Here is a 10810-nt window from a genome sequence, read left to right as displayed (position 1 = left end):
GAGGGGAATGTGACAATTAATTAATTGATTGAGGATACCTAAGTAGACTAAGGTGATTTCAGAATTAACATATTAGGCCAGAAAGTCAAATCATGATGATAAAAGAGAGTCAAAGAGTGAGTACCTGAGTTGCATCTTAAGCGTTAGCACAAGACATCAATGATTAGTTCAAATAGCATATCACCCAGCATGTGCTTTATTAGAAATAATCGAACAATGAAACAAATATTAAGACACCCAAGTACTATCAAACATAGACATAGTTCACAGTGACAAGCATATTCACAGAATTTAGAAAGTGGGTGATAGAGGGCGTACCTGGGTAGCATGCATAATTTATAAGATTCCTCAAAAAAGGCTAGAGTGTTTAGGACAAGTATATATATTATATAACATATTTATTATGTCTAATATACAGTACCAAAGCCAAAATTGAGCTAAGATAAATCAAATGACTCAAAAAATAATAACAATTTCGAGTAAAGTATAAAACTATCAGCATGCAGTTAGAAAAGGAAGCATCGCAAAATAAGTTCTAAAAAATGGCTTAGAATGAAATTTAATTATGAAAAATTTCAAGAAACAACTCCTACACATTTAGATCAACATACTGAAAGCCAAACACTCATTCAAAGGACAAATTGCAGCAAAAATACCTAAAGGTTTTACAAAGTTCAGATTAGATAAGAAAATCTGACAATCATAAACGAATTTAAAAAAAATAATAAATGATCACATAAAATCATACCAAAAATCACACACATAGTTCAAAGTGTCTATATCACATAAAAACTGAATTCAATGTCAGACATTACTCAAAAATATTTTTAAAACACTCAAGCTTATCAGATATCCAGAATCCAACGTGCACAGTAGGCATGACTTTGAAAAATCATATATACATATCTCAAAAAGGCATATTTTTTAATATTTTATGTGTCTAAGATCAATTTCAAGAAGTCTAGAATCAAAGGAAAATATCAAGTCAAATTTAAAACGTCATCTATTATTTTATTTTTATAAAAAGGTTTCAGGTGTACAGAATTGGGTGAAAACAGAACCCTCCTAAATACTCATTCATATCTTCTATTCTAGAATTGTTTTCTAACTCAAACGAAACTTTAAATTTACGTTCAAGAAGTGAGAAAAGCCATACAAGTTTTGGAAAATTTTTGAAAAATATTCTAAAGTTGCTAAAACGAATTTGAAATCTAAAGGGTCGGTGGCTAAGTGAAAACTGGTAGCAAGGAATAGTTTTGAAAATTTTTCTTATGTAGGGGTTCCATCAAGTCCCCATTCAATTTCCATAAGTTTTTACTTGTGTATCCCCATTAGTTTGGGGGCACAAGTCCAAACCCGTGTGAATAAAAAAACCATTTTAAAAAAAATAATAATAATAACAAAGGAGAAACACAACTTAAATGAAATGAGCTGCATAATTTTAATAGAAAGTGTGTTCTTCGCCTAAAGCTAGAATGAATGTTTTCTAAAACCTTTTATTGGTGATTTGAATGCTTTTGAAAATGAATTTAAGGGAAACAACAAAAGAGGGAACCAATGATTTGTTAAATTCCAATCACTAGGCACAAAATAAAATTTTTTGATTTCTAATTTAAGAGGGTTTTGAAAACAAGAGAAAAGTTATATTGGACCCCCCTTTTTGGCTACCTTTCATTTGGGATCAAGGAGCCAAACTTATGATTGCAAAATTCATTTTTTTAAAAAAGAAAATTTGATTCAACTCAAAATGTCAATTTAATAAAAAAAAAAATAAAATAAAACTTTCTAATATTTTAACCGACCAAAAGAAAAAAATTTAACCTAATCATTTAACTCACCAAAACAATATAATTTTAACACTAAAAAAAAAAAAACCACATAAAAGAAACATTAAAGGAACAACAACTTTATTATCTAACTTGCCAAATCAATATAAATGCAACATTAAGAATTAATACCATCAGAATTAAGAAGTTTTTGAAACAAACAATAACCTAATATTTCAACACTAAAGTTTCAAAAAATAAAAAAAAAAACTGAAAATTAGCATCATTAGGAATAAGAACCGTTTAAAACAAGCAATAACCATCCTACACCCATCATTCATATCTTCAATGCAAAATTCCAAATTTCGGATGCATTTTCTTCAAAATAGAAATTTTGAAATAGTGGCAATGAGCATAAACCTTGATTGAGGTCATTAATGCCACAACCTCAAACTATTTTAACATGTCACAATGTGGTGTTTCCCACATAAAACCCCATTGGAGATGCTGCAACTCATGCCGACAATTCTGTGACAGAAGTGCAAAGTATTCTCTCTCAACCTATGCCTCAAAAGCCACTCGTTCATGGCTATTTGAAGGGTAATCTTGCTCAAATTTGGTTGACTTCACATAATAATTCATTCCCTTTTGTGTGACAAACTGGTATTCATATGGGTAAGATCTAGCGAATGCATACATTGGCTCCATTGTTGTTTCCATTCCATGCCCATATGCGAACCCCCGAAACTAGGTGGTTGCTTGAAGCATTCCACTGAAGAAGAAGTTCCTAAAGATCTCTTCTGCATCAACACCGCCATCATAGAACCCATTAAAACCATTTACCCTACAAGTCGTTGGATGCCACTCGTAAACTGGTTCATCTGACCGAACAAGATCGTACTTGTTTTGGCTCTCTTCGTTGCTTAAACACTAAAATGCTTCAGACACTGCCTTAAAAGCCTCCTCTACACCTGGAGCCTTGTTCTTATTAGTGTGAACCTTCAAAGATAGTTTCCAATAAGCCTTCCGAACATCCTCAACAGTACAACTCTTCTCCAACTCTAGAGCCTCATAGTAATCTTTCTTCTTCTTATCCTGCCTCACAATTGAGATTTGTTCCTTCGTGTATGCCATCGATGATGAAGACGACGACACTGAAGACCCGCTCGATGGAACCCTATGCCGAACTGAAGGATGATCGGAGGCCTTCGAAGCCTCATCATTAGCCTCACCGCCTGGCATCTCCGATTGACCCGTTTCTCGTTCAAACGTCAATAAGAGATCGTCAGCAGGAAGATTCAGATCAAGACGACGCACTTTCGTAATGAATTTCAAGGCACAGGCTCGATCCCCTACCTGCAACGTATCTTTCCCAATTTTCAGGCATTTCAAGGCCTCATATTTGTTCCCATCCATATCAAAATCACAAAAAATATGAAGGAACCCTCGACCCTCCCCTATAATCTAAACCCCTTTTTTCTCCTCGATGCCTTCCCCTTTGATGATCACTTGCTTGCAATCCAAATCCCCCCCGCACTGTTAGACCTTCTATTGGCCTCATGTAGCAGTTTTGTCGTCTTTCATGGAGTCCCCTTGATCCTTAATCTACCGCCTACCTTAACGTCCTGAATTTCTTTTCCTTCCTCCTAAAAAAATAAACCTCCTGCTTCATCACGCTCATAATTTCCCCTTTTCCAGTTTCCATGCATGTTGACTTTTATTTTCTTCTCAAGAAGGAATCTCACTTTCCTCTAAAGAACTCTCTCACTTTCTTCATTAAACGCACAAACTTATAATTCCTCCAAAACCAAATTGGTAGTTTTTTTTTCCTTTTTAATTGTCTCCCTTTCTAAATAAAAACCTCAAACTTCAAGCCATGTCAGTCTTCAATTGTTTCCTTATCTTGTAGAGCCACCTTTCCTTAAACTCTCCCAAAACGTATCTTCCAATCTCAATATGGTATCCATTCCATCTCCAATGATCATGCATCCAAGGAAATCTCATATTCCAAATATCAATACCGTGCACACCTTCCATACATTTCCTACAAAATTTCAAATAAATAAGGACAAGTAATAAAATAATAATAATAATAATAATAATAATAATAATAATAATAGTACTATAATAAAAATAAAATAAAATAAATAAAACATTTACACAAAATTATTAAATTAAAATAAATAAGTAAGGACAAGTATTACGGAAAAGTAACAAAATAATAGGAAAATAAAATGAGGGAGGAAATAGACAAGATAATAAATAAAATAAACAAAAATATAATAAAAAAGTCAAGTAATGTGATTTTATAAAAACGAGCCATGCAAGTCATGCAAGGCACATGAGACATGCAGGATGTGCCAAAAAGGTGACCTAAGCAAGACTAGGTGAGCCTAAGTGGGCCAAGTGCATCTAAATGGGTCTAATGTGCCTAAGGTGGTGCCTAACGGGTCAATGTATCAAATGGGTCTAGGGTGCCTAAGTGGGCCTAAGGTGGTACCTAATGGGCCCAAGGTGCCTTAGTGGCCTAAGGTGGTGCATAATAGGCTAACTGTACCTAAATGGGCCTAGGGTGCCTAAGTTGGCCTACGGTCTAAATTAGGGCTGCCGAGAGTCACAATGGAGTTAGATAAATTCCTCAACCAAAGTGCCCAAGGTGGCATAGAAAAGATAGGTTGCACGAGTGGTAAGGGCCACCAGGAAATTGCTGTAAAGTATTGAACAAATACCTAATACGACATGTGCTAGGAGCACAAAATGGAGGGTCTACAAATATGTCCCTCTTCGGTAGAGATCACGAGTGTAGGGAATGTGAATAAAAATACGAATAATGAGAGGAACGAAGTGAATTATACTGAAGAACTAAAAGAAAAAGACCAGAGATTTTGTCTTAGCACAAGACAAGAGTAAGCTCGGAACAAGGGTCCCCCATCACAAAAATGAAACAACTCTACGTCATGAGCTCAAAGCTCTACGTGGAAAGAATGACTCTGGGCTATAGATGAGAAAACGACTCTGGGTCATGAGCTCAGGGATCTAAATGGAAAAGAAATGACTCTACGTCATAAATGAAAAAAACAACTCTGGGTCGAGAGCTCCGGGCTCTAAATGAAAAAGAAATGACTTTGGGTCATGAATGAAAAACGACTCTAGGTCGAGAGCTTTGGGCTCTAAATGGAAAATAAATGACTCTGGGTCATAAATGAAAAACGACTCTTTGTCGTGAGCTCTAGGCTTTAAATGGAAAAGAAAAATGACTTTGTGTCATAAATGAAAAAACGACTCTAGGTCAAAAGCTCTGGCTCTAAATGGAAAACAAATGACTTTGAGTCATAAATGAGAAAAACGACTCTGGGTCGAGAGCTTTGAGTTTTAAATGGAAAAGAAATGACTCTCGGTCATAAATGAAAAATGACTCTGGGTCGAGAGCTCTAGGCACTAAATGGAAAAGAAATGACTCTAGCTTATAAATGAAAAATGATTATACGTCGAGAGCTCTAGGCTTTAAATGGAAAAGAAATGACTCTGGGTCATAAATGAAAAAAAAAAAACTCTAGGTCGACAGCCTTGGGGTCTAAATGGAAAAGAAATTACTCTGGGCCATAAATGAAAATCGACTTCTGTTCGAAAGCTCCAGGCTCTAAATGAAAAAGAAATGACTTTAGGTCATAATGAAAATGGACTCTAGGTCGAGAGCTCTGGGCTTTAAATGGAAAAGAAATGATTCTAGGTCATAAATGAAAATCAACTCTAGGTCGAGAGCTCTAGGCTCTAAATGAAAAAGAAATGACTCTGGGTCATAAATGAAAATGGACTCTGGGTCAAGAGCTCTAGGCTCTAAATGGAAAAGAAATGACTCTTGGTCATAAATGAAAAAAGACTTTGGGTCGAGAGCTCTGGGCTCTAAATAGAAATGAAATGAATTTAGGTCATAAATGAAAATCGAATCTAGGTCGAGAGCTCTAGGCTCTAAATGAAAAAGAAATGACTCTGGGTCATAAATGAAAATCGACTATAGGTTGAGAGCTCTGGGCTCTAAATGGAAAAGAAATGACTCTGGGTCATAAATGAAAAAAAAAAAACTCTAAGTCGAGAGCTCTGGGTTCTAAATGAAAAAGAAATGACTCTAGGTCATAGATGAAAATCGACTCTAGGTCAAGAGCTCTAGGCTCTAAATGGAAAAGAAATGTCTCCGGGTCATAAATGAAAAATCGACTTTGGGTCAAGAGCTCCGAGCTCTAAATGGAAAAGAAATGACTCTGGGTCATAAATGAAAATTTACTCTAGGTTGAGAGCTCTTGGCTTTACATGGAAAAGAAATGACTCTAGGTCATAAATGAAAATTCGACTCTGGGTCGAGAGCTCCGGACTCTAAATGGAAAAGAAATGACTCTGGGTCATAAATGAAAATCAATTCTGGGTTGAGAGCTTTGAGCTCTAAATGGAAAAGAAATTACTCTAGGTCATTAATGAAAAAAAACGACTCTGGGTCAAGAGCTCTGGGCTTTAAATGAAAAAGAAATGACTCTGGGTCATAAATGAAAATCGACTCTAGGTTGAGAGCTCTGGGCTCTAAATGGAAAAGAAATGAAGACCAACTCGAAAGTGGATAGGAAGCAAATAGGGTCAAAGCCGTATACTCGAAATTCCAAGTGTGGGACTACTAGGCTTAGGAAAAGAAATATGCCCTAGTATCTAAGGTACTCACACTGCTAAAACAATGAATAAACCAATCATCTGCTGAAATCCATGAGTCCGAAATCGATGCATCATGGCGAACCTCTGAAAAATCTGAACTGAATGAACTCTCTATGTCTCACAAGTTGTACTGGTGACAAACCTCAAAAGGTAAACCTTAGAATGTGTATCGAAACTCATCTAAAAGCATATCTCGAAGTGCACAAAATACTGCTCATCTAGATAACCCAATCTGCAAGGTAAATAATGACGAAAGCAATCTATCTCATGAGCATCTAGCTAAAGGATCCACCTATGCTCCTAGGATGAAACCTGATGCGAGTCATCTTTATCTCAACAAATCCATGTAATGGGGTCCTGATACAGTCAAACGTTGGAAGTCCCATACTAGTACTCGATCTAAAGCCAAGATGACCGTTGTCCCAATCTGAAGGATAACTAACAAAAATGGGGAAATATGCCTTAGTATAAGATCTGATGTCAAAGTCATGAGGTAAATAACCAATACCTATCATCCATCCTCATACTATTGCACAAACAAAATCTCATCAAGGGGAGCAGTATGTCCCAGTATAGTATTTGATGTCGGAATCATGAGGTAAACAACCAACAATAATCATCCATCTATGCACAATCTCATCAAGGAGAGGGGAATATGCCCCAGTATGGACATCTGGTGCACAATAAAGAACATGACATCGTCAACCCAACATCTGTCAACATTAATCGATTACCTGATAACATCAATCAAACATCTCAATGATCAAGATCAAGGATAGCCACACAACCCAACCACGACTAAGGATCTTAGAGAAAAGAGGAAATATGCCCTAGTGTGGATATCTGATGCACAATAAAAGGATGAATCTAACATCATCAATGGACTGTCTGCAACTAAAAAATCCAGTAAACATTGATAGATCAAGCAGGAGGGAGAAACCAAATGCTTCCAAAATTATTTCCCATAAAAGAAAACATGGTAACGACTATACTTCAACTAATCTACATAAGCCTGTCCAAGTGAAAACTATCAAAGATAACTTCTGATTCGTGGCCTCAGGGTGGTCTTAAGACATGGGACATAACGTAGGCCAAGGTGATAAGGTGAAAGAAACGAAGGGAAACTAGGCTCAAATACCCGATGATCAAACCCATATCCTCGTGTACAAGATGTAATGCATAGAAAAATATCATGATCCATGGACCTAAAGGTAACCAAAGGAAATGTTGATGGTGGAACAAAAGAAAGGATAAGTAGTCAAACCATCAACGAAACATGTGAATGATGTGTAGAAGGTATCGAACCTTAAATGTGTATCAATATGTAGGAAATGGATAAAAGGTGGAATGAAGATCTGGAAAGAGGTGATGGGATACAAAATAAGGCAATGAGAAAGTGGAATGAATGATGATCAACCCATATCAGTACAATAAAGGAAAGTCATATCACCAATGATGGAATGGTGGATAAGACAATGATTCGGAGACCCTAGTAAAAGGTTACTCATCTCTCATACCTAATACATATCAACCATGATCCAAGAAGCATAGGATCTCATAGAACTCTCACATGAACCCTTGACACTCCTAATGCATAACAAGAGTGGCTCAAGGAGTGGAAACTCATAAAAATCTCACAAGAACCCATAATGACAAATATACCCAATAAATAGACCTCAAAAGGTGGCATAAGTGCCCAATGGAGCAAGATACCATACACAAACATATTATTGTGTGTTTTTTTTTTTTGCTTTTTTTTTTTTAAAATGTGCATGCTCTAATCATCGATAAATCGAACTCCAAAGAGAAAGATACCCTTGAATAAACTCTCTCAAATAACTGATGAATACATGAACCCCATATCATGAGACAACCTCTCAAACCAAAATCTTTGAATCAATGCCAAATGATGGGATGAATGGAGTGATGCGACTGCCCTCTTTGCACTAAGATGTGAAGAATCATCAACCCAAGGAAGAGAAAAGATAAGATGAAGCAAATAATGATAAGAGCAAGAAAGAGAATGAAAATGTGCTGATAGTAAAAATAGAACAAATGGGGTGATAAGGAGATGGTAACAAGAATGAGAAGATAGGCCTATAAGTCTAAAGCTCATGAGACTTTCCTAGCAAAGCATGCATATACATCAAAGGGCCCCAAACCCTAGTGTAGAAATGGTAATCAATGCTATAAGAAAGAAAAAAAAGGCTTTAACATACCATGTGAAGCTCAATGGGCTAGCAATGGTCTAATATATAGATAAGGGTGATAAAGTTTAAGGCTAATCGAAATAATGGCCACCTATCCTGCGACCATGGTCTCAAATGTAATACTTCTTCAACTGATCCACATTGGTAGGTCTGAGAATTGGTCTCTATCCAGATATGTCAATCATATTTCCTCTCTAGGGTCAACTCTCTAATGACATGCGGTGTATTCCAAGTAAGTCCTTAGGGTCTCCTGGAATAAATGAATCTCCATGACCATAACTGGGCTAACATCGTCCTCAAACACATCATCATCATAAGCGGGATGCCCCAACATAAATAAATTGAATCTCTCCTTAACTCTCAACAATGGAGATCTCAAGCATATCAAGAGAGTGAACTATCTCTGGCTAATTTGTGGTAACCATCCGACTATCATCCAACACCCCCACCTTAGGCTCATCATGAAGAAAACTATGTTAATCAAATCCCTCATCTTAAAGAAAGAACTAACATCCTCTATAAGAACTCTCATATGATAAACTTCGACTCATAATCCACTAAACTCATCATATGTATGATGTCACCCTCATCAATGTCTTTGGCTAACTGGGTGGTGGGGGTGGGAAGCAATGAATCACACGAAATCTCATCCTAAACTAGATGTTATCTTTCTCACTGTCCATCAATCATTTGGCTGAAACCTACTAATGCCTCCTGAATAGAGTCATGGTGACTGTAAATCGATCAATTGTATCATGCTGAGGATCCATACCTGACTGCTTTGAAATCTTGATCAATCTATCTCCAACTTTGGTCTAAGAAGTTGAATCTAAACTGAAGCGAATAACACATCCTATAAGGTACAAAGACTCGGAAAGATAAATGACATGAAAACAGCTCAGAAAAGGTGGAAACGCACTAATCACAATGCAGAAAAGTGGCCTAATTGAAACTCAAACATGTACCAATCTCTAAGCACACCAAAAGGAGACCATGAGAAGGATAACTGGACCCAATTGTGACCAAGGAAACCCTAAAGGTCCACAGATGCACCCACATGTAGGAATGAGATCCTAATTGGGTTTAAGTTAACCTACAAGGTTGATGTGGCTCTATAAGATAAAATGGGTGGGTTAAAGGATCCCTAGCAGAAGCAATCATACCTTCCGGTGGTACGTAATCCTCTGCACGCCTCCTAGGAGACGAGGTGCTTCCATGCAAGGTGGTCCTCACCTCTACACATGCACTTCCTCACGTTCCTAGGGGGTTTCTTAATAGTGAAGGCTCTTCCATCTCTCAACACTAAGGGATAATCTAAAGTGCACAATGAAGGATGTGGGTGCATCCGAAAAACCTAATTTCTAAAGTGAGAAGGTAAACATAGGCAAGCAATCATACATCATGCAGGAGCAAGGGCTGTCATGCAACAAGTAGTCATACCAAGTAGATAGGTATCATACAAATAAAGTCCTATCTAGCATATGCGAGAGTGAATCATGCTGAAGTGAGCAAGCAATCAAGTGATCATTAAAGGCAAACAAACATGTTAAGATAGCAAACTAAAAAATTGATCAGACTAAATCACCTCGCCTAAAAAAAAGGACGTACCCTCTAATCGACCAATTAAACGACACATTTTCCTCAACTAGTGTTCAAGCTTGATCCTCAAATTCCCTAGTAGAGTCGCCAATTTATGGACCCGCATTTCTCATGTGTGCCCTCACTCGATCGGCGAGACTCACTTTTATTGTAGTGAAAAAATTATTTTTGTAAAAGTTGGAGTTGCCACTTATTTTATTTTTATTTTAAAAGGAAAATAACACAAGAAAAAAAACCCTAAAGAAATGACTCCATAGTTTTTGGAAAAACATGTCTTTGAAAAACCCGAGTCTAGGTCCGGGGATCAGGTTACCTATTGGGAAGGTACCTCTAAAAGGTAGGACCCCTCTAAGCCCTACAAAGGTCTCTACTAACTAAGTTGAGGGAAATGTGGCAATTAATTAATTGATTGAGGGTACCTAAGTAGACTAAGGTGATTTCAGAATTAGCATATTAAGCCAGAAAGTCAAATCATGATGATAAAAGAGAGTCAAAGGGTGAGTACCTGAGTTGCATCTTAAGCGCTATAACAAGACA

The 10810-nt window shown here is 36.9% G+C and overlaps 1 pseudogene; it reads right to left on the bottom strand.

The window, feature by feature from the left end:
* Positions 1 to 589: 589 nt before the first annotated feature.
* On the bottom strand, positions 590 to 3182 carry LOC104877284 (chaperone protein dnaJ 49-like; annotated as a pseudogene).
* Positions 3183 to 10810: the final 7628 nt, after the last annotated feature.

This window comes from Vitis vinifera, chromosome 18 (genome assembly GCF_030704535.1).
Source record: "Vitis vinifera cultivar Pinot Noir 40024 chromosome 18, ASM3070453v1".
NCBI classification, from domain to species: Eukaryota; Viridiplantae; Streptophyta; class Magnoliopsida; order Vitales; family Vitaceae; genus Vitis; species Vitis vinifera.
The sequence above is the reverse complement of the archived record's forward strand: the minus strand, read 5'-3'. Positions and strand labels throughout refer to the sequence as shown.